Here is a 27,566-nt window from a genome sequence, read left to right as displayed (position 1 = left end):
TTTACTGTGTACTAATCAGTCTTCTAACCATCATTTTGGAAATATTTAGATTTGTCTTCTAATTATTATGTATTTATTTTTCTTCTCCTTCTTGTTCTTGTTCTTCTTGTTTGTTTTCTTTCTCCTCTCCCCTCCTTCTCTCTCTCTGTGTTAGTGCATGCATATAGAGATACAAGTTGTTTACTCACACTTATTTCCCATATCACATGATTTCCTTTTGCCTTTAATTCTTTTTTTTTCCTTGAAATATTTCTTCCACATGTGTTTTCAGACTGTTTTTGTGAGATAAATGATTTTGGGTCTCATAACTATAATAAAGTCTTTATTTGGCTCCTCTAAGTAAATAATAATTTATCTATTATATTCTAGTTTTATAGTTGTTTTCCTTCAACACTGAAAATATTTCTCTGCTGTATTCTTGTAACAAGGAATGTTTTTGAGAACTTTAATGTTAATCTGATTCTTCTTTCTTGGATAGGTGATGTCCTTTATTCTTTGGGAGCTTTTAGAATTTTTTTGTTTGATGTTCTTAGATGTTACTATTAGTGTTTTTAGGTGTGGTTTTTAATTCTCCATACTTGTTGATATTCAATGAGAATTTGTTATCTCAAGTATTATATTTTTCTTTAAGTTTAGTGAATTTTGAACCATTATTTCCTCAAATATTTTATTCACTTTTTTCTTTTGATATTTCAATTTTATGAATGTTGATACTTCTTTTCTCCATTTTTCCTTTGTTCTTGTATCTCTTTATTCTTCTCTGATGTCCAGTGTGTCCTTCATCTTGATTTTCCATATCCCAAACTCATACTTCGACAGCACTCAACTATATATCTATTCCCTTAAGAACATTTTGCAATTAATATATTTTATATCCTTTATCAATAATTAATTTTTCTTTATAGCTACTTTTTCCTTACTAATTTTTTCAATACTTTTCTTTGATAATATTTAATTTGGCTTTAAAATTTGTGTTTTTGCTGCATTATGACAAAAAAGAAATAAAATAAGCATACAGATTGGAAGGAGAGAAGCAAAATTCCCTGCTTGAAAGACATGGTCATTTATACAGAAAATCCTAAATTATCTAACAAAAAAAGGCTACTAGAGCTAATAAGTTTTTCAAGGTTGTAACACATGAGGTCAATCTAGAAATATTGATATGTGTGTATGCAATATATACATATACAAATACATATTGTATACAACATATACATGTGCAAATATATGTATATGTGCAAATTATATACAAATATCCAAATATATATACTTTTATATTTGTATACTAGCAATGAATGGTCAGCAATTGAAATTTTAAAATGTTCTTTTTTAAATTAAAATTTCATTTAAAATTGAAATAAAAATTGTTAATGTAAATATATTTATATACAGATATACATAAATATGTATACTAGTAATGAAAAATCTGCAATTGAAAATTTAAAAGCAATACCATATACAATTGCATCAAACTATTAAAAATACTTAGGGATAAATTTGATAAAAGTATGTACAACTTGAAAACTACAGAACATTCTGAGAAAAATTAAAGAAGAATGAGAGAGATATGTTGTGTTTTTGAATTGGAAAAATCACTACTGCTAAAATGTTATTTCTTTTCAAATTAGTGAATGGATTCAAAGCAACCCCAAAGTCCTATCAAACTTCTTTGTAGAAATTGACAAGTTTTTTTAATTTACGAGTTTATTCTAAAATTTATATGGAAACATAAAGTACTTAGAATTGCCAAAACAACTTTGAAAAAGAAGACCAATATTGACAGATTTACATCAGCTGATTTTGATCTTATAAAGCTACCGTAATCAGGGTAATATGGTATTGGCTTTAAAAGAGTCATATTTACCAATGGGAAAGAATAGAGAGTTTAGGAAGAAATACACACATGTATGATTAATTAATTTTTGACAAAAATACCAAGGCAGTTCAATGTAGAATAATAATCTTTTCAACAAATGATGGTGGAACACTTAGTCATATGCAAAAAGTGAACTCTACCCTTATGTCATACCATATATAAAAATGAACTCAAAATGAATTCTAAATGTAAAACCTAACATTATAAAACTGTAAGAAAACAGGAGAAAATCTCAGTAACTTTGAAGTTGACAAAGATTTCTTAAATACTTCATTGAAAACAAGAAATAGAAAAACCTAATATATAAATTAGACTTAACTTAAATTTTTTTTAAAGTTTGCTCTTCAAAATCTGTTACAAGTGGCTCAGTTGGTTAAGCATCTGCGTTCAGCTCAGGTCATGATCTCAGCGTCCTGGGATCAAGCCCCACATCAGGCTCCCTGCTCAGCAGGGAGTCTGCTTCTCCCTCTCTCCCCACCCCTGCTCATGCTCTTGCTCTCTCTCTCTCTCAAATAAATAAATAAAATATTTTTTAAAAAATCAGTTACAAAAACAGAATGACAAGACACTGATTACAAGGAAATATTGGCAAAATACATATCTGACAAAACCTGTGTCTAGAATATACAATGAATTCTTAAAATTTAATAAGACAACCCAATTTTTTAAATGGGCAAAAGATTTGAACAGACAATTCATCAAAGAAGATATACAGATAGGAAATAAGCACATGAAAAGATACTCAACATCATTAATCAATGGGGAAATGCTAACTAAAAACTACAATGGGATAATGGTAGATACCCACTAGAGTGAATAAAATTCAGAAGGCTGTTTATATCCAAGTTCTGGTGAGGATGTAGAGCAACTGAAACTCATACACTGCTGGCAGAAATGTAGAATAGTACAATCACTCTGAAAAACAATTTTACAGTTTCTTAAAAAGTTAAACATGTACCTGTAATACATTCAACCATTTCTCTCCTAGGTATTATTGACCCAACAGAAATGAAAGCATGTGTCCACACACAAATGAAATCTTTGTAACAGCTTTATTTATAATAGCAAAAATCAGGAACCACCCAAAAGTCCATCAACGAGTGGATAAACAAGTTGTGTTATAGCCATACAATGGAATACTACTCATCAATAAGAAGTAATGAACTAGTGATATACACAACAGCATAGATGAATTTCAAATAATTATGCTCAGTGAAAAAAGCCAGACACAAAACAGTATATTGTATATTTCCAGTTCTATAAAATTCTAGAAAAATATAAACTATAGTGACAGCAGACCAGTGATTGCTTGGGGACAGAGGGTGGAAGAGGAATGGGGAGGGGGAGATGAAGAAATTCTTGAGGGTGATGGAAATGTCTTTTATCTTGGTTGCGATGATGGTTTCGTAAGTCTATAAATATGTCAAAACCTATCAAATTGTACACTTCAAATAGTTTATTGAACATCAGTAATACTATTCAATAAATTTGAAAAACAAAATGAGAAAAAATTTAAAAAGAATCTGTTACAAGACAACAGCACTTTTAAAGCCAAGATCCTTTCCCCCTCAGGCATTTGCTAATTTGATTTATAAACACTTTTCCCCAGGCTGTAGCATATATTTTTATTCTCTTAATAGTGCCTTTCAAAGCATAGAACTTCTTAATTTTAATGGACTCCAATTTACTATTTTTTCTTTTATGGCTTCATACGTAAGAATTCTGCTTAATTCAAGCTTGCAATTTTTTTTAAAGTTTTCTTGTAGAAGTTTTATGGTTTTAGGGTTTACACATAAGTCCATGATTCATTTTGGATTTCATTTTGAGTTTTATTTGTTGTTTGTTTTGAGGTATGGCTCAAAGTTCATGTTTTTGTATGGGGATATTCAATTTTCCTAACACCATTTGTTGAAAATATTCTTTCTTCACTGAATTGAATTTGCACCTTTGTCAAAAATCAGTTGACAATATATGTGTAGTTCTATTTTGGAGCTCTCTGATCTGAGGCTTGAGACATAGAGGATAAACAGAAAGCAGCAGCCTAGAGCTTGCTGCAGTTCCTGTGGGTTAGAAAGAGAAAAATTGGCTTTCAAGACTATCAAAGTCGTGAGGAACTGAGGGACCAAGATTCCAGGCAGAAAGGGGCTTCTAAGAGGCTAATAGTTCATTCGGAGATTTTTGCCATCTCAAAGAACTAGGGAAAAAAACAGTTGGAGTTCAGAACTTCCCTTTCTCCCCCAAGGGGGAAAGAGTTCTGGTAAATACTCAGGCTTTCACTGAGATTCTTAAAGGGCTACCCAGGTAAGAAAAAAAAAAAAACAACACCCAGAAATAAAGCAGTCTTAGTCTCAATCCCAGCAAGGTGATCTGCCTGCCAGGAAAATATATTAAATTCACTCTGGAGAAAGACAACATCATTCAGAGTCTCAATTTTTCATATACAAAACCCATTTTTAATAAAATTACCAGATATGTCAGGAAAAAATGAGCAAATAACTAAAAGCAAAGAGCAAACTTAGTCCATAGAAATAAACTCAAAGTAGATAGAAATATTGGGGTTATCAGGCATGAAATGTTAAATAACTATGGTTAAACACACTCAGGAAATTAAATTACGAGATGTAGAATTTTGGCTGAGAACTAGAATCTACTTAAAAATCCAACAGAAATTGTAGAACTAAAAAAATACAATAAATGAAATGAGTATTTCTGTAAAACAATAACAAAAACCATTTGACCAATCATTTGGGGGAGTTTAGCAACTGTATTTTATAAAAATAAATGATTTCAAGAAAGGGTGGCCTTCCAGAATTCCCAGAAAGGAGTGGCTTTCCAGAATTTTATGATTCCTGTCATATCTCCACTTTCCCACCCCTACCTCCAGAGTGGCTGCTAAATTCTTCCCCTTCATTGAGTGGAGTACTTCCAAAGGCCTGCAGGCTCCCGGAGTCTCTTTTCTTTTTACAAGAAGAATCATATTGAATTTTATTTTCTTGGGTTTGTTTCAAAGATGAATGCTTTGTGGTCTGGATCTTTCTTTTCATTATTGACCCTCCCTGCTTATGCACAAAGTATAGACCATACTAGACACTCAGAAAAATAGTTATTGAATGAGAGAATAAGTGAATTAAAGAGTCACAAGAGTCTTTTGCATAATAAAAAAGAACTGACTCAAATTTGTTTTTAAATTTTTGATCTGGGGCACCTGGGTGGCTCAGATGGTTAAGCATCTGCCTTCGGCTCAGGTCATGATCCCAGGGTCCTGGGATCAAGTCCCATATTGGGCTCCCTGCTCTTTGGGAGCCTGCTTCTCCCTCTGCCTCTCTCTCTCTCTGTCTCTCATGAACAAAATAAAATCTTAAAAAAAATTTTTTTTTGATCTGTACTATTCTGGCACACACTGAAAAGCTTGTCTAAATTTTGTACAAAAATGAGGTTGGAAAACACCTTTCAACTATTCCATAAAAGCCAGCTCATTTGATTTTGGTGTAATGAACAAATGTAATGATTTCTAACAAATTTCATTTGTCTAATACAATGGGAAATATTAGCTTTTTTGTAACTTTTGCTCTTTCAAAATGGGAGAATAATACACATGCAGAAACCCATACAAATACTAAATACCCAGCTCAATAATTATCACAAAGTGAACTCACCTCTGGGAGCACCACCAAGATCAAGAAAAGGAATATCACCAGCATCTTAAATGACCCCCTCATCTTTCCTCCCAATTCCTACACCTCTCTCCTCCAGAAATAGTCACTTTATAACTTACAGTTCCATAAATTAGTTTTGCCTCTTTTATAACCTACATAAATAGAATCATACAATTACATATATCTTTTAAAGTTGCATTGCATTGTGGATTTGCATAAGCTTATTTTCTCTAAAATGTTTCCTGAAAAATAATATATTACTATTGTTAGATGATAGATAGATAGATAGATAGATAGATAGATAGATAGATAGATGAATGAGATGTAGATAGATATTTAGACACAGATATAGATACATAATTCTCCAAACAAAACTGTTAGCTCAGAGGGTAAATACTGTAGCAGATTATACTATGTACTGCCAGCCAATGAGGGTTGGCTGTATCAGTCAGAGTCCCATAAAGAAATAGAAAGTACCCTTAGATGAGATTTTTTAAAAAAAGATTTTATTTATTTATTTGACAGAGAAATAGAGAGCACAAGTGGAGAGAATGGCAGAGGGAGAGGGAGAAGCAGGCTCCCCACTGAGCAGGGAGCCCAATACAGGGCTCAATCCCAGGCCCTTGGATCATGACCTGAGCTGAAGGCAGATACTTAACCATCTGAGCCACCCGGGCGCCCCCTTAGGTGAGATTTTTAAGGGAATTTAATAACACTTAGCACAAGTGAGGGCAACATTAAAGGATGCAACAAGGGACGTTGAAGGGTCCAGAGACTTGCAAAAATAGGCAGCATTTACCAACACCAGGCCTGAAGATAAAGAAGAGAGAAAGCAGCGTCTTGGGAGTCCAGTGTGAACTGGAGCCACAGAAGAACCTCCTGACAGGAGGTGTGCAATGATTACCAGAACCAAGATTCCAAAGCAGAAGTGAGTGAGCAAGAATCCTCCCCAGCTTTTCCTTCTTCTCCACAGTTTCTGATGCTGAACCCAACAGGAGCCCAGAGTAACAGAGAGCCCAAATGATGCAGTCCATAGGGTAATGTTCACAGCCTCCCTACCACTCTTGAGAAAAGCAAAACAGAGCAAAAGATTAAGAACTTCATTAACTGAATTCAAATATGGTGCAGGAAAAATAAAACAGTAGAAAAAAAATGAATGAAACCTGAAATTGGTTCTTTGAAAAGATCAGCAAAATTGGCAGGCCCTTAGCTTGATTGATTGAGGAAAAAAAAAGAGATGGCAAAAAAAAAAAAAAAAAAAAAAAGAGATGAGACTCAATTGACCAAAATCAGGACTGAAAGAGAGGATCTTACTACATAATGAAATAAAATATATTCTAAGGCAATACTATAAACAATTTTTCAAAGATTTTATTTATTTATTTATTTATTTATTTATTTATTTATTTATCAGAGAAAGAGAGAAAGAGTGCGCTCACAAGCAGGGGGAGTGGCAGGCAGAGGGAGAGGGAGAAGCAGGCTCCCTGCCGAGTAGGGAGCCCAATGCAGGGCTCAATCCCTGAACCCTAGGATCATGACCTGAGTCGAAGGCAGATGCTTAACCAATTGAGCCACCCAGGCGTCCCTTTAAACAATTTTATGCCAACAAATTACATAGCCTAGATGAAATGAACAAATTTCTAAAAAGACACAAATTACTGAAACTGGTTCAAAAAGAAATAGCAGTTAATGAAATGAGGGATTAAAAAAATAGAAAAAATCAAAAGTTGGGTTTTTTTTTAAATGATCAACAAAATAGACAAAACTCTACCTAATTTTTTAGATTTTTATTTAAATTTAGTTAATTAACATATAGCATATTATTAGTTTCAGAGGTAGAGTTTAGTGATTCATCAGTTGCATATAACACCCAGTGCTCATTACATCAAGTGCCCTCTTTAATGCCCATCACAGTTACCCCATCCCCCCACCCACCTCCTCTCCAGCAATTCTGTTCATGTCTTCTGCCCATTTCTTGACTGTATTTTTTGGTTTTTTGGGTGTTGAGTTTGATAAGTTCTTTATAGATTTTGGGTACTAGCCCTTTATCTGATAAGACATTTGCAAATATCTTCTCCCATTCTGGAGATTGCCTTTTAGTTTTGTTGACTGTTTCCTTGGCTGTGCAAAAGGTTTTTATCTTGATGAAGTCTCAATAGTTCACTATTGCTTTTGTTTCCCTTGCCTTTGAAGATGTGTCTCACAAGAATTTGCTGTGGCCAACGTCAAAGAGGCTGCTGCCTATGTTCTCCTCTAGGATTTTGATGGATTCCTATCTCACATTTAGGTCTTTCATCCATTTTGAAAACTCTACCTAATTTAACCAAGAAAAAAGAGGATTCAAATTACTAAAACCGGAAATGAAAAAAGGGACATCACCACTGACCTTATAGAAATAAAATGAATTATAAGGAAATACTGTGAACAACTGTATGCCAACAAATTACTTAGATAAAATAGGCAACTTTCAAGAAAGACAAAACTACCAAAACTGACTCAAGAAAAACTAAAAAATCAAGATAGACCTATGACAAGTGAAGAGATTGTATTAGTAACAACAGAAACAAATAAACAAACAAAAATCCCACAGAGAAAAGCCCAGGAGGAGATGACTTCACTGGTAAAGACTATCAAGCAAAAGAGTATTAATTAAAACTTAATACTAATTCTTTGAAATTTTTTCCAAAAAAAAATAGAAGATAAGGAAATACTTCTCAACTTATTTTATAAGGTTTATACACCAGACAAAATCATAACAAGAAAGCTACAGATTAATATCTCTTATAAATATAGATACAAAAATTCTCAACAAAATATTAGCAAATTGAATTTGGCAATATATAAAAAGGATTCTGCATCATGATTGTATTTGTCTAGTCAGGGTTAACAGAGAAACAACCAAACTCCCTCCCTCCCCACCTTTCTGTGCATATATACAGTGAGCAAGCTGGTGACTCAGGTGAGCTGATAGTGTAGTTCTAGCCCAAAAGCCAGCAGGCTCAAGACTCAAGAAGAGATGATATTTCAGTTTAAAATGAATGCAAAAGAAGACTGATGTCCAAGCTCAAGTAGGCAGGAGGAATTCCCTCTTATTTGTGGGGGAGTCAGGATTTTTGTTCTATTCAGGCCTTCAACTGATTCGATGAGGGCCATGAACATTAGGGAGGGAAATCTATTTTACTCAGGCTACCATTCAAATATTAATCTCTTATAAAAACACTTTCACAGTATGCCCAGAAAAATGACCATGTATCTGGACACCCAGTGGCTCCATCAAGCTGACACACAAAATTAATCATCACTAAGTCTACTCCCTGTCATCTTGGTACCCATACACATCACCTTAAACCAAATTTAATCTCCAAATAAAGACAATAACAAGGTCATAATTCTGCCTAACATTATACAGTTGTCCTGTGTACAATGAAAACGTAATAACCCCTTCCTCAGAAGAAGAGATAAAGTCCTTGAGTGATGTTTACACCTCTCCTTGATATCCTATAACTTAAATGCTATGGTGTAAAATTAACAATAATTAAATACTATGATATACAGCCAATACATCTTATGTTACATGATAAGGAAAGAAGAGAAGAAAGAACACACACATACACACACACACACATTCATAAGAAATGAGGAAATACTCATGACAATTACAATCCTTGTTTCTATAACTGGTTATGTGGTCATAGCTGATATTTATACCTACCTTCTTCTCTACTCATTCTGTATTCCTTTTGCTTTCAGCAAGCACCTCAACTGGTTGTTATTCAAACAATGTGGTGAGGTGAGGTCACCCAAACCTTTATTCCTGAAAGATCTTGGGCCATTAGTAGTCCTGCCTGGTTTGGGTTGCTGTAGTTTTCCACTGACCTTAATCACAGGGCATAGGAGTCCTAAGAGACATCCTAAGGGATCTCCTGTGTTCCTTCCTTCCCTCCTTGGTGGATGAATAGTCCAATTTCTCCTTGGTAGTCAATATCAATCACTTTATTTTTTTAAAGATTTTATTTATTTATTTGACACGCAGAAAGAGAGAGAGAGAGCGAGCAAGAGAGCACATGCAGGGGGAGTGGCAGAGGGAGAGGGAGAAGCAGATTCCCCCTTAAGCAGGCAGCCCAAGGCAGGGCTTGATCCCAGGACCCTGGGATCATGACCTGAGTTGAAGGCAGATGCTTAACGGATGGAGCCACCCAGGAGCACCTCAATCACTTTAGAAAGCACAGTAACTCCCTTCTTTGCCTGTTGATCCAGAGGCATGGGGAGTGCAAAGTGGCCAGGCAACAGACTTAACTTTCAGTTCAATGGAATCATTGTTGCATCTCCTAGTAGGAGCATTCTTATCTTTGGAACTAAGACTTCTAGGCCAGCGGAGCATAAGTTCATGGGAACAGGAAGAAAAGTCTTACTAGTGGATCACTAGGGCTAATAGTGAATGGCGCTTACTCCATTTCCACTCCTTGATTCCTGGACCCATGAAGTCTGGTGTGGGTGAAACAGCACCATATACACCATATACTGGTCAGAACTTGGCCTTAGCCGTGCAAGGTATAGCCACCTAGCTGGCACTGCAACTGAGTCGTCAAAAGGCGATTCCACCATTCTATCAAGCCAGCTACTTCAGGATGGTGAAAAACATGTTAAGACTAGTGAATTCCATGAGCATGGACCCATTGCTGCACTTTATTTGCTGCAAAGTGAGTCCCTTTATCAGAAGTAATACTGTGTAGGAGACTATGACAGTGGATAAGGCATTTTGTATATCCAATTGGTAGTTTGGGCAGAAGCGCTGTGAGCAGGGAAGGCAAATCCATATCCAGAGTATCTATCGCCCCTTCCATTGATTGAAGTAGCCCAATGTAATCAACCTCCCACTGAATGGTTGGCCAATCACCCCAGGCAGTGGTGCCATAGCAGGGACTCAGGACACTCAGCAGTTGACATAGCCCAGTTAGCCATGGTAAGTGAAAGCCCATGTTGCTGAGCTCATGTGTAACCTCCACCCCAGCAACCATAGGGTGCTCATAAACTCATTGAGCAATGGGAGAGGTGGCTGGGGAAAGAGATTGACTGATACCCACAGAATGGGTCATCTCTCAATTTGATTATTTAATTATTGATTATTTTATTATGAAAATCCTCCTCCTCTGCTGAGGTTACTCTTCAGTGAGTGACAAAATGAGACACAAAATCTTTATGGTTTTTGTCTGTTCAGAGAGGTCTATCCACATACGTCCTCCCTAAATTTTCTTGTCACAGCTTTTCTAATCATGTCCCTTCCAAGTCCCTGACCATCCAACCAAACCATTGACCACAACCCATGAATCAATATAAAATTTCACGTGTGGCCATTTTTACTTCAAGGCAAAGTGAGTAATTGGGTGTGCTGGATGAAGTTCTATCCTAGAAAGATTTCTTTTCACTGCTGCCCTTCAGGGACCTTGCAGAAAGCTATGGATCTCTGCTCTTGAGTCCTGCCTATGAATTGTGAAGAGCATCCGTAAACCAGGCCCAAGTCTTTTATTCCTCTGCCAACTGATTATTGGGAATTCCCCATGAGTACATAGGAATAAGCAAGGAGAAGGCAATGTAGCAGAAGTGGGAACTATGGGCATTTGGGTCACTTATTCATGTAACTTATTTGTGCCTTCAAGGCCTGCTCAGGCCTGATAATGTATATACCATTTCCATTTGATGATGGAATTCTGCTGCACATGCCCAACTTTATGACTTGGTGGGTCAGATAACACCCAGTTCATCATAGGCACCTTGGGCCACATGAGGTCTCTACTAAGGCCAACTAGCAGGTCAAGAGTTGCATCTTAAAAAGAGAGCAGTTATCCAAGAGGATGGTAAGGCTTTGGTAAAAAATACTAAAGGCTTGCACTGCAGTTTACACATATGACCTGCCAAAGGCTCCAAACACCATCCCTATCTGTCACTGAACTTGCAAGTACCACTGGACCTTCTGAATCATATGGCCTAAGTGGCAGGACAGCTTGTACAGGGGTGCGGGTGGCTCAGTTGGTTAAGCATCTGCCTTCAGCTCAGGTCATGATCTCAGGGTCCTGGGATCAAGCCCCACATCGGGCTCCCTGCTCAGTGGGGAGCCTGCTTCCCCTCTCCTTCTGCCTGACACTCCCCCTGTTTGTACTTTCTCTCTCTCTCTCTCTGTCAAATAAATAAATAAAAAATCTTAAAAAAAAAAAAAAAAAAAAGAACAGCTTGTATAGAAGCCTAGACCTTATTCAGAATCTTTTTTTGTTCTGGGCACCTCTCAACACTAGCCCTTATCTTGGACTTCCAGCCTCCAGAACTATGAAAAATAAATTTCTGTTGTTTAAGCTATTAAGTCTATGGTATTTTGTTATGGCAGCCTGGACTAACAAAGACAAGTTTTGGTACCAGGCGTTAGGTGCTGCAGTAACAAATACCTGAAAATGTGGAAATGACTTTGGAATTAGGTAATGGGGAGAAAGTGACAAAGTTTTGAGGTACATACTAGAAATATGGATGTTACAGGCAATTCTGGTGAGGTCTTAGAAATGAGGAATAGGTTTTTGGAAACTGGAGGTAAGATGATTTTTTGCCATAAGGTGGAAAAGAACTTGGCTGAACTGTGTTCCAGTATTTTGTGGAAGATAGAACTTGAGAGTGATGGAGTTGGATATTTAGCTGAGGAGATTTCTAAGCAAAATTTTGAAGGAGTGGCTTGATTCTTTCTGTTTACAGTAAAATGCAAAAGAAAGAGATGGGTTACTTTCTCTTTCTCCATGTAAGGACATGGTGGGAAGGTAGCCATCTGCAAGCCAGGAAGAGAAACCTCACCTAAACCTGACCATAATTGCATCCTGAGCTTGGACTTCCAGAAAATAAACTTCTGTTGTTTAAGTGATCCAGTTGATGGTATTTTATTATGGCAGCACAAGCATACTGATACAATGACCAATTGAGATTTATCCTAAGAATGCAAGATTGGTTTAATATCCAAAAATCAACTAATGTAATACATCATATAATAGAATAAAGGACAAAAACCACATGATCATCTCAATAGATGAGAAAAAAAACTTGTCAAAATTCAACACCCTTATGATAAAAAAATTCAACAACTAATAATAGAAAAGAACATCCTCAACTTGATAACATCTATGAAGAACCCACATATAACTTTATACTTGATGGTGAAAGATTGTGTATTTTTCCAAGGGAAGGATGTCCAATCTCACCCCTTGTATTCAACATTGTACTGAAGGTTCTAGACAGGGCATTTAGGCAAGAAAATGATATAAAAGCTATCCTGATTAGGAAAACAGTAAAACTATTTCTTTTTGTAGATAACATGATCATGTATATAGGAAGTTTTAAAAATTCACTAATTAATTAATTAATTAATTTAGAAAGGTTGTAGGATACAAGATCAATATTCAAAAATTGATTGTATGTCTATGTAGTAGCAATGAATATACTGAAGATATAAGTAAGGAAATAGCTGCATTTGCAGTCAATGAAAAAGATAAAATACTTAGGGATAAACTTAACAAAAGAAGCACAAAACTTATAATTTGAAAACTATAAAATATCATTGAAAGAAATTTTAAAAGACCTATGTAAATGGAAAGACATTCCATGTTCATGGATTGGAAGACACAATATTGTTAAGATGTCAGTGCTCTCCAAATTGATCTACAGATTCAACACAATCTCTGTCAAAATTCTCTATCAAAACTCTATCAAAATGCCTTATTTGAAGAAACTGCCAAATATCTGATACTACAATTAATATGAAAATGCAAGGGACTCAGAATAGCCAAAACAACCTTGAAAAAGAAAAACAAAGTTGAAGGATTCACACTTTCTCATTTTAAATCTATTACAAAGCTACAGTAATCAAGACAGTGTGTTTCTAGTATAAAGATAGATATATAGGTCAATATAATAGAATTGAGACTCCAGAAATAAGCCCAAACATTTATGGTCAATTGATCTTCAACAAGGGTGCCAAGACCATTCAGTGGGAGAAGAATAGTCTTTTCTACAGGTGTTGCTGGACAATTGGATACCCACATGCAAAAGAATGAAACTGGATCTCTACCTCATACCATATACAATAATTAATTCAAAATAAATCAAATACCTAAATGTAAGTGCTAAAATTCTTAAAGAAAACATAGGTGTAAATCTTCATGACCTTGGATTTGGCAGTGGTTTTTTTTTTTTTTTTATGTTATGTTAATCACTATACATTACATCATTAGTTTTTGATTTACTGTTCCATGATTCATTGTTTGCGTATAACACACAGTGCTCCATGCAGAACGTGCCCTCTTTAATACCCATCACCAGACTAACCCATCATCCCACCCCCCTCCCCTCTAGAACCCTCAGTTCATTTTTCAGAGTCCATCATCTCTCATGGTTCGTCTTCCCCTCCAATTTCCCCCCTTGGCAGTGGTTCCTTAAATATAACATCAAAAGCACAAGCAACCAAACTGAGAATAGATAAATTGAACATCATCAAAACTAACAAGTTTTATGCTTCAAAAATGCAACCAATAAAGTGTAAAGACAGACCATAGAGATGGAGAAAATATTTGTAAATCATATATCTGACAAGTGTTTATTATTCAGAATATATAAAGAACTCTTGAAATTCAGTAACTAAAAATAAATAACCCAATTTAAAATTGGGCAAAGTATTTGGATAAATCTTTCCCCCCCAAAAATACAAATGCCTAAAAAGATACAAATGCCAAATAAGCACATAAAGTAATACTCAACATCATTTGTCATTAGGGAAATGCTATTCAAAACCACAATGTGATACCACTTCACACTCAGTAGAGTAGCTATAACCAAAGAAATGAAAAATAATAAGTGTTGGGAAGATGTGGAGAAATTAGAATCCTCACATATTGCTGCTGAAAATTAAAATTGTGTGGCTATTTAGGTAAAAATTTTGTCATTTCTTCAAAAAGTTAAATCATAGAGTTACCATAGGATCCAACAATTCCACTCTTAGCTATATCCCCAAGAAAACTGAAAACATATATTCACATGAAAACTTGTACACCAATGTTCATAACATTATTCATAATAGCCAAAAAGTGGAAACAACTCAAGTGTCCAACAACTGATGAATGTATAAACAAAATGTGGTAATTGCATACTATGGAATATTATTTAGCATTAAAAAGGAATGAATTACTGATACATATTACAATATAGGTGAACCTTGAAAACATGCTAAGTGAAAGAAGCTGCAAAATGCCACATATTATGTGATCTATTTATATAAAGCCCCAGGATAGTCATAGCCATAGTAACAAATTTGATTAATGGTTGCCAGGGACTGAGGGAGTGACTGCTAATGGGTGTGAGGTTTTTTTGTGGGCTGATGAAAATGTTGTGGAAATACATAATGGTTGTTGCTGCATAACTTTTAAAACCTGCTTAATTGCACACTTCTAAAGGGTACATTTTATGGTATGTGCATTATATCTATTTTTTAAAAATACAGTAATCTCTATATTGGTAAAAGTATATAATGACACTTAATAAGCACGTCCTAGAAAACACAAGTGGAAGCTGGCCTCATGATGCTCTTTCTTGGTGCTTTTATTATTAATCAATCAGGTTAAGCTGCTCTTGGTGTGTTCAAGTGATCTCAGAGACAAAACCTCCACCCCAACCAAGTTATTACCCTCTCCGCACCTCATCTCTCAGAAGGGCTCTAAGGCTCACCTCTGAGCCCCTGCGCTTGGGAGTGTGGTGAACCATTTATGTATCAACTACCTTGTGCTCTGATGCTGGTGTCTTGGGAGCATGCCCACAGTGGTGACTGAAGGGAGAGGGACTGTTTCTGAAGTGATGGGCTGATCTCATTAGTATGGGGCAGAATGGGGCCTCTTCAGAGCCTAGATCAGTTGACTGTTATGAAGGGAACGCAGTGAGTGTTACATTCTCTCATTTTTTCCTGTGTAAACACTGGCATTGTATCTGTCTGGCCTAAATGCTACCACTCATCTCAGCCAGACTAAACCTTCCTCCCCACACCCCCATGTGGACAACCTGGACCATGGGAAACCTCTGATACTGATGGGAATGTTTTGTATTCTCAGGTTTGGCTATGTGGAAAGAAGGATGCGAGTTACTGCAGGTTCCAGCCCACCGTGGAGATGCTCATCCTTTGTTTTGACTTCTAGGAAGAACAGCCTCTGAAATGAATAATCCCACATATCCAGGTATTTTAAGCTTCTAATAGTAGAAAAGAAAAATTCTTTAGTTTTGGGAAATCAGAGTTGGAGTAATATCCTGAATTCTTCTAAAAGGTTTTCCTTCAGGGACTAACCCACCCAAATCACAAATCAGAATCAAAGATTCAGAACACCATCAGAACTGATAGATTTTACTTCCCACTGAAGCAAATCTATTAATTTTCATTTTTCAATGTTCTCTTATCCTGTTTTGTCTCAAATAGACCTTCATCTTTTCCAGATTCTTCCTATTCAATTTTTTTTCCTTCCTTCTCATCTCTAAAAGGAGAACCAAGAAGTCTTAAATGACTTACTTGCTACTGTTGTGACCTCTGGTGTCTTCACTTTTTCAGCATTGTATTTTTGAAGAGTGAATTGGTGAAGTTAACTTTAGTCTCAATGACTAATAATACTGACCTTTCTCTTGAAGATGATGTGAGAATTAACACCTTATGAGTAATGCTTACAGGAAGAAAAAATTAAGTTACCTAGGTATTAAATGATCATTTAGGTAATATATAATTACTCAAAATGCCCTCATTTGTATTGAACTATATATCTAGATGTCATTATGCTGTCTCGGAAAGAACACTTCATCATGAACCTAATGCTTATTTATAAGGCAGAGCTTTGCAGAATATCTATCTTGGCTCAACCAAGACTCCACAGGTCATTCTTATAGTAAGTAAGTAAACAACTGAGTCAGAAATAATTTGCCATGAAGGATATGTTTTCTAATTCAAACTACTTAAAATGTATAAACTCTGATTCGCATGCCTTTAGGAATGCTTTCAATAAAAGGTATACTCCACCCATTTATTTTTACTTTGAAAAGTGGATCATTGACCTCTCTTTCCTTTGGTCAAGATGCATGAGATCCAGGAGAGATGAAATCTGGTTTGTACAATCAGCATACAGGCATACATCATTTTATTATGCTTTGCTTTAGTGTACTTCACAGATACTGTGGTTTTTTACAAATTGAAGGTTTGTGGCAAAGCTATTGGTGCCATCGAGCAAGTCTATTGGTGCCATTTTTCCAACAGTGTTTACTAACTTTGTGTCTCTGTGTCACATTCTGGTAATTCTCACAATATTTCAAACTTTTTCATTTGTATTAAATTTGTTATGGTGATCTGGGGTCAGTGATTTTTGATGTCACTATTATAATTTTTTGTGGGAGCCACAAGTTATGGCCATATAAGATGGCAAACATAAATGTGTGTGTTCTGACTGCCCCACCCACTGGCCATCCCCCCATTTCTCTCACTCCCTATTCCGTGAGACACAACAATATTGAAATTAGACCAATTAATTACCCTACAATGGCCTCTAAGTGATCAAAAGAAAGTCACTTAAAATCAAAAGCTAGAAATGATTAAGCTTAGTGAAAAAGGCATATTGAAAACTGAGGTAGGCCAAAATTTTCTAGGCCTCTTGTGCCAAACATTTAGCCAAATTAGGAATGCAAAGGGAAAGTCCCTGAAGGAAATTAAAAATGCTACTCCAGTTAACACACAAATAAGTAAAATGGCCTTATTGCTGATATGGAGAAAGTTTTAGTGATCTAGATAGAAGATCAAACCAGCCACAACATTCCCTTATGCCAAAGCCTAATCCAGAGCAGAGTCCTAACTCTCTTCAATTCTATGAAGGCTGAGAGAGATGAGGAAGCTGCAGAAGAAAAGTTTGAAGCTAGCAGAGGTTGGTTCATGAGGTTTAGGGAAAGAAGCCATCTCCATAACATAAAAGTGCAAGGTTAAGCAGCAGGTACTGATGTAGAAGCTGCAGCAAGTTAGCCAGAAGATCTAGCTAAGATAATTTATGAAGGTGGTTATGCTAAACAACAGATTTTCAATGTAGATGAAACAGCCTTATATTGGAATAAGATACCATCTAGGACTTTTATAACTAGAGAGGAGAAGTCAATGCCTAGTCCAAAGCTTCGAAGGACAGGCTGGCTCTCCTATTAGGGACTAATGCAGCTGGTGAATTTCAGTTGAAGCTAATGCTCACTTACCATTCTAAAATTCCTAGACGCCTTAAGAATTATGCTAAGTTTATACTACCCATGCTTCAGAAATGGAACAACAAAGCTTAGGTGACATTGCAGCTGTTTACATCATGGTTTATGGAATATTTTAAGGCCCCTATTGAGACCTACTGCTCAGAAAAAAAAAAAAAAGATTCCTTTCAAAATATTACCATTCATTGACAATGTACCTAGTCACCTAAGAGTTCTGATAGAGCTATATAGCAGGGTTAATGTTTTCATGCCTACAAACACAGCATCCATTCTGCAGCCCATGGATCAAGTAATTTTGTCTTTCAGGTCTTATTATTTAAGAAATACATTTTGTAAGGCTATTACTACCATAGAGAGTGATTCCTCTGATGGATCTGGGCAAAGTAAATTGAAACACCTTCTAGGAACTTTTTACCATTCTGAATGCCATTACATTTGAGATTCATGGGAAGAGGTCAGAATATCAACATTAACAGAATATGGAAGAAGCTGATTCCAACCCTCACGGATGACTTGGAGATGTCCAAGACTCCAGTGAAGGAAGTAACTTCAGATGTTGTAGAAATAGCAAGAGATCTAGAATTAGAGGTGGTGGGACCTCTGCAGATGGGACTGCATTGCTGCAATCTCATGAGAAAACTTGAGCAGATGAGGAGCTGCTTCTGATGAATGAGTAAAGAAAGTAGTTTCCTGAGGTGGAATCTACTCCTGGCGAAGATGCTGTAAAGACTATTGAAATAACAGCAAAGTACTTAGAATAGCCCATAAACTTAGTTGATAAAGCAGCCGCAGGGTTTGAGAGGTTTGACTCCAATTTTGAAAGAAGTTCCACTATGGGTTAATGCTATCAAACAACACTGCCTGCTACAGAGAAATCATTCATGAAAGGAAGAGCCAATCAATGTGGCAACTTCATTGTTGTCATATTTTTTTTTAATTGCCACAACCACCCCAACCTTCAGCAATGACCACCCTGAACAGTCAGCAGCCATCAACATCAAGTCAAGACCCTTCATCAGCAAAATGATTACAACTTGCTGAAAGCAAAGATGATGATTGGCATTTTTAGCAATAAAGTATTTTTTAATTGAGCAATATACATCTTTTAGAAATACACTATTGCACACTTAATAGACTACAGTATAATGTAAACATAACTTTTACATGTTCTAGGAAGACAAAAAATTCACTTGACTCACTGTACTGCAATATTCACTGTATTGTGGTGGTCTGGAAGTGAACCTGCAGTATCTCTTGGGTTTGCCTATATAATTTCAGCGTTTAAACCACTGTTTCCTCCTATAGTAGTTCTCTTTTCTTACCAGGCTTTACAGAGTAGTTTCTCCCTTGTCTTACAAAAAGAAAAATGGTTTTTACCTGTTGATTTGTGTTTTATGAGAATTCCCTGCTTTTCTCTGCTCATGACTAGACAATTCCCTGTGGATAATATTTGATGTGCTCTGTCATAACAAAATGTATTGATATTCCTGTACATCTCGCTTGAGTAGTTGGCTTATTAGGCAATACACTGGCATTAAAATTCTCATATATTCAGGACAGCTCTGTATACCTAATTAAAGCCCAGTGTTTTTACATTTAAAATGACAATTAAATTTACAAGAAAAGCTTTTAGTTGGCATTTGTGATTGTACCACAAATTCATCTCGCTTTCTGAACCTTTGTCTATTCCAAAGCTCCTCTATGTGAGTTCTTTAACGGTCTGGTTAACAATGTTTCCACCCCTTTAAAAAGTTTAACATCAACTAGGGAACTATGAGTCATCATTGCTAATAAATATTAAGGCTAGAGTTGAATTATGGTTTTATCCTGGGGTCAGTTCTAAATGGAATGGTATCTACATGATGCCACAATCATCAACTGAAGAGTTTTAGGAACAATTAATCTTTTGGTTATGTTATCTGGATTTTTTTTCTTTTTAAAAAATTAAATGCTTTCATTGAGTCATACAAACTGTCTATTTCAGGCTTAAGTGAGTCTCTCATTAGTCCAATCATTGTATTAAATATTTGTAGGAGATAATTAATGATCATTTTGAGATGACAACATGATATTCTTGCTGATTCAAGAAGAGTTGCTCAATTAAACTGATATACCAGAAAAAGGTGAGAAAAATATACTGTAAAAGTTTTAAGTTTTTCAGATGTCACCAGATGAGAGTGATGAGTTCAGTAACAGCGTCCTGTCCCTCTGAGTTTCCTTTTCCAAGTTAACGTCTTTCTTCCTCTTCTAGCCGAAGCATCATCATTTTTCCATTTATTTTTTGCCTTTGAAGGTGATAGTAGGATTTCATGTATGGCTTTTGCCAACTACTTAAGCCTAAATATTTTAACTCTAAAAATTGGTATAATCATATAGAAGCAACAGTTGAGGTGACAGTGTTTATAATGTTTCTTGAGATCTGCAGATGTTGTTGTAACAATGTAATATGAGTTGTTACTGAGAGCCCCTATATTCTCTGAATCTGGTTTAAAGAGATTTCAACCTCTTTCTTATGGACCCAGAATGTTTTTAAAAATTCTCACAAGAAAACCAGCTCCTTAGTTATTTAAAAAAAAAAACTGAAAGACCAGAATGCCTGAATATTTATCCAGAAGTAGTTTAAGAAAGAGCTAGGTTTTGGGGGGATTTGTTTTGCAAGGGATTAGAAATGGAGTTCAAACTACAAATAAGAAATTTTTCAGTATTCCAGAAAAGGATCATTGGTATATTAGAGAAAGGAGTTGAGAAATGGCAGGAAATCAAGAATTATTAATGGGAAAATAAAAACAGAATGATACTATTATGTAGAGTTTATATACATGTAGAGCTTTAAAGTTTAGAAAGTATTTCTATAGGTTAATTCAGTCCATTTGTACAACATCCCCATGGGATAGGTGGGGCAAAATCTGTGTTTTATGTTTGAGAAAACTGCTATCTGGGGAGGCTAAATAATTTGCCCAAGATTTCATGGCTACCGTTTTACTGAATCAGGATTTGAACATGTCTGATTCTCGGGAGTGATTGTACTGTGCTTTAGAAAGGAAGACAGAACTTTTGCTTGCATAAGAAAGATAACATTTCTAACAGTTTGCTTTAAGATGAATTGCTGTCTTTAGACTTAACATGGATATCCCAGGTACTTGGTCAATGAGAATACATTGGTGCACACATCTGTCTACTCCAATCACCTGGTTCTTTTGTGTTCATTTTGGTCAGGTGAAGACTGAACCCCCAAGGAAGAGGGATCTGCTTTTAGAGTTTCATTGGGTTGTCCTAAGTTAACTGTGTGGTACCATTATTGTCCCTTCTTACCCAGTGCTTTCTCTTCTTGTGGAGTTAATTCTGTCCCAACAGCTCATTCTCAGTGAATGAGTAGGAAATGGGAATAGAAAGGGAATGGGTGAGCAGTGCCAGGAAGAGTGAGCAGGTGTTAGGAGGCAGTAAGCTCAGGGTTCACTTCAACTTCATGGGACGATGAAGAGCTACTTACGCCTTCCTGAAACTCAACCTCTTTAAAACGTTGAGTTTGAGGACAAAGAATTGGTGCATTGAAAATGGAGACATGGTTGTGGGAGAACTGAGGTAGACAGGTTTGGATGTTATTTGTTTACTTGTCCCTGAAATTAGCACTCACACAAACTGGATGAAGGGGTCCCTTTTGCAGAGTTACATTTACTATCTACGGCTTTCCTTTAGGTTAGTGAATTTAACAATATGAATGAAAATAGATGACAGGATTCTGAGGTTGGCAAGAGGTTTTTTACTTAGCTCAATTCATCAAAGGATGGGCTCTGGATAGGAAATGGAAGGGGTAAGAAAGTAGATCTTATCGAAAATGAGAAGCAATTTGAACAGTTATTCCAGGGGAGATACCACTTTCTAGGGCATATTAAAGTCTCCGGGATGCCATGTATAGTTTGGAAGAGAAAAAAAGTAATATACCAAATTTTTGCATATTTCAAATTATAGAATATGAAGTTTTACCAAATCTTTTTAGCTGAAGATTTTCAGAAAACCATGAGAAATCATCTGGGCCAGGGGCTTTAGTTAGAGAAGTTTCAGAAACCCAAAATAAAAAGGAACCACTAATTCCTAGAAGGAAAACAGTTTTGAAGGAAACAAGGATTATCCCAACCCCAATGCTAATGAAAACTGATAGTCCAGGTGATTTCTGTTTGACAAAGAGATTGTCACTGTTGACAGGGATGACTGGCAGGGTGGAAAAATGAAGGAAAAATAAAGCTTTGCAGAAAAACTTCAGAGGAAATTTGACACCTTCAAAACCACAGGTGTGAAGTTAAGTGAAACTGGTAAGTAAAAGTTGGTGTTGTTTTTCAGGGTCTGACACTCTACATACTTTTAGTTCAAAATTTAGGAGTCTGAACAGAGCATATGAGAGAAGTTGGAACATGGGAGGCCAGGAATTGAGGGGTTAGAGAATTGTTTTCTGCCCTGAAAGCCTCCTTAGACTTTATTCTTAAATGTGTTCTACTGTACTCACTGAGAGCTCTAGGAAGACAAGGTAGCTTCTTTTTCTACCAACCCAGCCTGTTTTAAATTCCAGGCTGCAGTGGGCTTTCTAATCCAGCTCTCGGTGGTCATTTATTGAGTGCCTGAGCTTGGTGTGTGTAGATATAAAAATGTTTTAATACACGGCCCTTGCCTTCAATGATTATAAATAATGAATGAATTCCGCCTGAAGATGGATTATTCTGAAATAGAACTAATAATAAAAACTAAAACATAAATATCAAGTAGTATAAATATTAATTTTTCTAGGAATTCAGAGATGGGAGCTACAGTAGTTGGAGAAACCTTTTTGGAAGAGATGGAAGTTGAGTTACATCCCTAAAGCTGAGTAGATTCCAGACTGGGTGAGGATGGGGTTGGAGTGAGGGCTTGTGAAGAAATGGGGTGAGAAATGGGAGGGACACTTCCCAAGGGGCAAAGAAGCTGCTGGAGCAAAGGGACAAGGGATTAAATTTAATAACCCTGAGATGTACTATCTGAGAAACCAAACAGTGACATTTGTAACAATTACTCTTGTTTGGCTCTTCAAGCTAAGCATTTGGGTTTGCTGAGAATTTGAACAGTTGATTGTTTTAAAGAGAGGGAAGACTGACCTAAAGTGAGGGGCACTGGACCTAGGGCTGAATCCTGGCCCTGCCATTCTTTAGCAACATGGTTTCCAACAAGTTTACCTCTTCATGCCTCAAGTTCTTAAATTTTAATTGGGGTTAATATTAGTATTTAATATTGGTATTTGTGAAGTTTAACAAAGAAAATATTTAATATGCTTATTATAGTACTTGGCCCAATAAATCTTACTGTATTAATTTTGTATTTGATGTAATAGAGTCATAAATAATATTAACAATAATAGCAGTAATAAAATTTCAAAGCCAAGTAACATTATGAAAGTCTTAACATGTGCATGAGCACAGAGATTATCTGCAAAGAGTGGATCTTCAGAACCCACTTTTGTCTTCTGATCTCCAAGAAAGATGAAAAAAAGAAAACAATAGCTTTTTTCTTCTCTGACCCTCTCCCCAAGTCCAGTAGTCCCTGAGTGGTCATGAGGATCCCACCACATGCTTTTGCTTGGGTTCACATTGCTTTCCCTGGTGCTGAGGAGGAAGGTACTGAGCTCACTACCTGAGCCAAGATGAAGCTGAATGCTTTCCTGCATTTCCATATGCCATGGGCAGGCTCAATTACCAGTGCCTTTTATTTATACAATTCACATTAAGCTATTTATTTCTTGCCTCTCTTTTTAGCAGGGTAAGCAAGTCAGGGCGGGCCACTTTCTAGTAGATTGTGAGAAAATAGATTTCAGCAATAGCTTGACTTGTGGGTCTGATGTGGAGAGAAGAGAGTCAAAAAGAAATATTCTTGTGGCTTTCTATATGACTGAGAGGTAGCGAGGCTGTTGTTTGCTAGAGCAGCCAATTAAGAAGAGTGACATTCTGGCCACTGAATGTTAATAGGCCGAAGTGGAAGTGCGGTGACCAAAGTTGAGTCATAACTTGAGAGGAAACTAGTCTTACCCATGTTTTTTTGTTCTTTAGTGCAGACCCTTAGTAAGCTCTTCGAAGACAGTGGCTTTCTACAGAGGAGAGCGACAGTAACCGTTGGCCACAGCAAATGGCTCTTCTCACCCTTGTGTCGGAACAAGAACCAATTATGAGAAGCCTGGGTTTGGCTCACTTTTGGTGTGGTTAGTGTTGGTGGGAAGGTTACTTACAGGTTTCTTCATTTATTAATGCATTTGGTCTCAGACAGGCCCTCAGAACCTTCGATGGTTATGACTGTATTGGTCTGGCCAGCTCTGTCCAGGTTGTTAACAGTATTCAAACCACCTCTGTACTCCTGGAGAGTGTCTCACCAAGCCCCTCTCTGTCTGGCTTGAGGCTCGGTGAGGGATCCACTAGTAGCTCTTTGAATATGAAACCTGGGTGACCTTGCACCATTCTTGAAGACTGACCTAAGACTTAGAGTGTTTTGGGACTTCTCCAGGGGTTTTACTTGACAACAGGAATATAGAGGACCTCTGTTTCAATGCTAGAAACTGCCACTTTGTCCCAGGTTTATTCTTGGGGGTGACTGATAATCTGAACTCTTCAAACTTAAGGGAGAGCCCAGTGCCTATGCCGGAATAAATATGCAATTTGTACCAATTCTATTATGGAGGAAATTAGCTTTACAAGAGCTGAAATGAACAATGTCTAATACTCCTCCATCCCAAAGTAGATAAAATAGTGCTCCTCTTGTCATGTTGGCACAGGCCTGGCCTCCTTATTATTGTCACTCTTACACTCGATGATGTTATTTTTCTAATTTGCAGATATTCTCGGGTTGAAATTTGCCATGGCAACAAATCTTGCCCAGTGTTCTGTTTCAATTAGTTTACTGAATGAGCATCGTTTATAACACCTGTTGCCATTTTCCTCTTAGGAACTTGGTTCAAAATCAGATTCATGTTGTAGATGAGACCTAAGTAATTCTTTTCTAGTTCCTTTGAGGAGCCCTCTGCTAGCATTCTTGCAGGCCAGAAACCAAAACCTTCCCTTCACAAAGAAGCCTTCTTCCACAGTAGGAGTGCCAATAAATACACAGGTAGATTCTAGGAATACTCGCACATCTCTCCTCTTGCCAGATAGCAAAATAATTTCTTAAGGTGAATCACTGGAAAATAATACCACTTTGTATTGCCTTCATGTTTTCTACTGCGAGAGGCTCTTACGTAAGTCAGCCCCCATGATTTGCCAGGCACGCTCTTTAAGCCAAGGGGTAGCTGATTGGTCATTTTTGATGTGAATCAGAGATTCGTTTCAGCAGCTGAAGTCCCTATCACCATCAAAAGCCAGATGTTGTTCTGCTTTCCTGTTAGAAGGTAACTGACAATCTCTACATACTTAAGAAGAAAAATCTATTGAGTAATGGATTGGGTTCCAACGTTCAAAAAATAAAACTTAAAAAAATAAGACAAACAAGTGGGAATTCCCGTTCTGTTATCTAACTCAACTCAAACCTGGCAGGAAGACTAATAGGGAAGCCTAGAGATTTGGAAAGGAGCACCCATGTGCCTTGCAGGTTCTGTTCCACACTCAGGAAGGATGACCAGGTATTTTAGTCAAGGGCATGAAGGGTGGGATTTTACTGCTGCCTCTGTTCATGGCAAATCATTTCCCAAGCAGGGTTTCCTTTTCTTCCTTAAGTTAAAATAGACTTAAAAGATGTCCTTCCTCACAATGGTAAACAACTCTCTGAAGTAAAAGTCATCTAGATAACCTCTATAAAAGAACTTCTCTAGTTGATTCCACTCCACTAGTACAACAAAGTTAGAAAGAAAAACCTTGACTCAAGTTTTACCAAATGTATAAATGCTCTTAGTCAAAGGAGCTCACCTGGTTGGGGAATGAGGAAATATAAATTCAAGTGTAAGATTAATCATAAGAAATCCACTTAGAAGTTTTGGTGTTTTCTTGCTCCTGGTCAGTATATCCTTTTTTTAATGTATAAAGCTACTGTCTCTCATTATTAAGCTATTGCCTCCCGGCATCAAACCCATCCTTCTAAACTTTGCTTTGGGTTGCTGGGTCTCTGTAAAACACACGTCCTTCTCTATTGCTGCTAGTTCCCTATCAGGCTCTGCCTATAGGAGAGGCTAGAGGGAGACTATAAGCCTAGAGAAGGAGAAAGTTTGTCTTCCTTCCTGCTACCTCTGAGCTCAGATTTGCTGGCTGTTTTCTTCCCCTCCAGTATCACCCAGCAGCACTCCTTTACTCAGGCCATGGCAGTTCATTCCAACAGCAGGAGTTGACACCAGTGTGCAGTTTTTCCAAAACTTGTAGAACCTGTCTCATGCCACCCCCTCAGAGACACTGTCTCCTCTCAGTTGGCAGCACCCTTAGAGGTCTGAGCCAACCCCACAGGCCCTGCTGCTGGCCTTAGATATACCAGCAGCAGCCAGCTACCACCTGCTCCTGGGAGGTCTGGATCTACCCTGCACAGGGCCCATTTTCTAGGGTCTGACGCCCAGTACCATTAGAGCAGGCTCCCTCCTCAGACGTTTGAGAGTTGGATCCATTGGGGTCCTCTCTCCAAGCTTCTGGTTTTAATAATTCTCATCTCTTCTTGTTCCCCAGCCCTACCGGTGGAACTGTACTCCATTTCCATAATAACTCAGTGTTTCCTTTGTGCATGTTCTGTAATTTAATACCTAGTAAATAATTCTTTGTGTTCTTTATATCAAATTCTCTCCATTGGTGTAATTTGTCTCCTGACAGGTCCTGGACTGATAAAATAGGAGTCCTTTCCTTTACGTCCCAGCTGTCTCACTTGGACTTGGACTGAATCTTGCAAGGTGTGCCTGGAGCCAACCTGAGAATGGCGCCTTTTGGGTAGGAATATCTTATTGTTATTTATTCCCTGGGCCTAAAAGACTAGCCTTCAGTGTGAGTTCTTATCCTGGGCCCCAAAAGATGTGAGAAGTCTACTTACTAGCTGAATTAACCTTTGCATGAGATGGGATGAGGAAAGTCTTTTCCTTTTAATTGATAAGGAAGATGTACAGAGGCCCCATTTTCTCATTCTAAGTTTCTATGGAAAACTAAAATGGTCAGAAGGGTTCTTTTCACTCCAGGCATCAGATGTTATAGAAATAAGAGATTGGAAAGATTTATAGCATTAGGCAAGGGAAAAAGGTTGATGGGTTTAAGTGACATAATTGAAGTTCTCAATGTTAGAAACCCCTTTTATAAGCCGGGACAGCTAAAGGCCTGGCAGGTATCCATACCCGTTGGCCATCTGCATCACTATTGACTGTGTGCATATACTGAAGGATATAATGAATCATAGACATATGATCACTGCATGGAAAAAAAATGTGTTGTGCCTAGCATACTCTTTTCCATAAAGAAAGCATTATTGGGAAATGCAAACATGTGGAAACAGGCCACAAAAATGCAGCAAATTAGTCCTTATTATCCAATCACCCATGCAGGAAAGTTTTAAAAGGTAATAAAGTCCTAGGTTCTTAAAATTGGTACTTTAGCCTCACTGTTTTTGGAGTAAAATATATAGTACCGGATAACCACTGTGCATCTACGCATTTAGTTCAGCTCTTAACTACCTTTCAATACAAGAGGCATTTCAAATCATGCTGTCACCTGTTCCCAAGTTTTGCTCTGCAGATTACCATCCCAAACTATACCTCATTAAAATGAATGAAAACAAATAGGATTATC

The 27,566-nt window shown here is 37.0% G+C and overlaps 1 long non-coding RNA gene across 5 annotated transcripts in view; it reads left to right on the top strand.

Moving 5' to 3' along the window:
- LOC118001543 overlaps nucleotides 1-27,566 on the top strand; it is a 189,095-nt gene that overhangs the window by 118,400 nt on the left and 43,129 nt on the right. For 4 of the 5 annotated variants that reach the window (XR_004676727.1, XR_004676725.1, XR_004676724.1 and 1 more), the window contains exons 2-3: nucleotides 15,657-15,779; nucleotides 26,607-26,720. This is a non-coding gene — a long non-coding RNA (uncharacterized LOC118001543). Of the gene's footprint in view, nucleotides 1-15,656; nucleotides 15,780-22,020; nucleotides 22,128-26,606; nucleotides 26,721-27,566 lie in introns of all 5 variants that reach the window. The other variant, XR_004676728.1, reaches the window with a different exon arrangement.

The sequence above is a fragment of the Mirounga leonina genome, unplaced genomic scaffold (genome assembly GCF_011800145.1).
Source record: "Mirounga leonina isolate KUSES-001 unplaced genomic scaffold, KU_Mleo_1.0 Mir_53, whole genome shotgun sequence".
In the NCBI taxonomy this organism is placed as follows: domain Eukaryota; kingdom Metazoa; phylum Chordata; class Mammalia; order Carnivora; family Phocidae; genus Mirounga; species Mirounga leonina.
The sequence above is the reverse complement of the archived record's forward strand: the minus strand, read 5'-3'. Positions and strand labels throughout refer to the sequence as shown.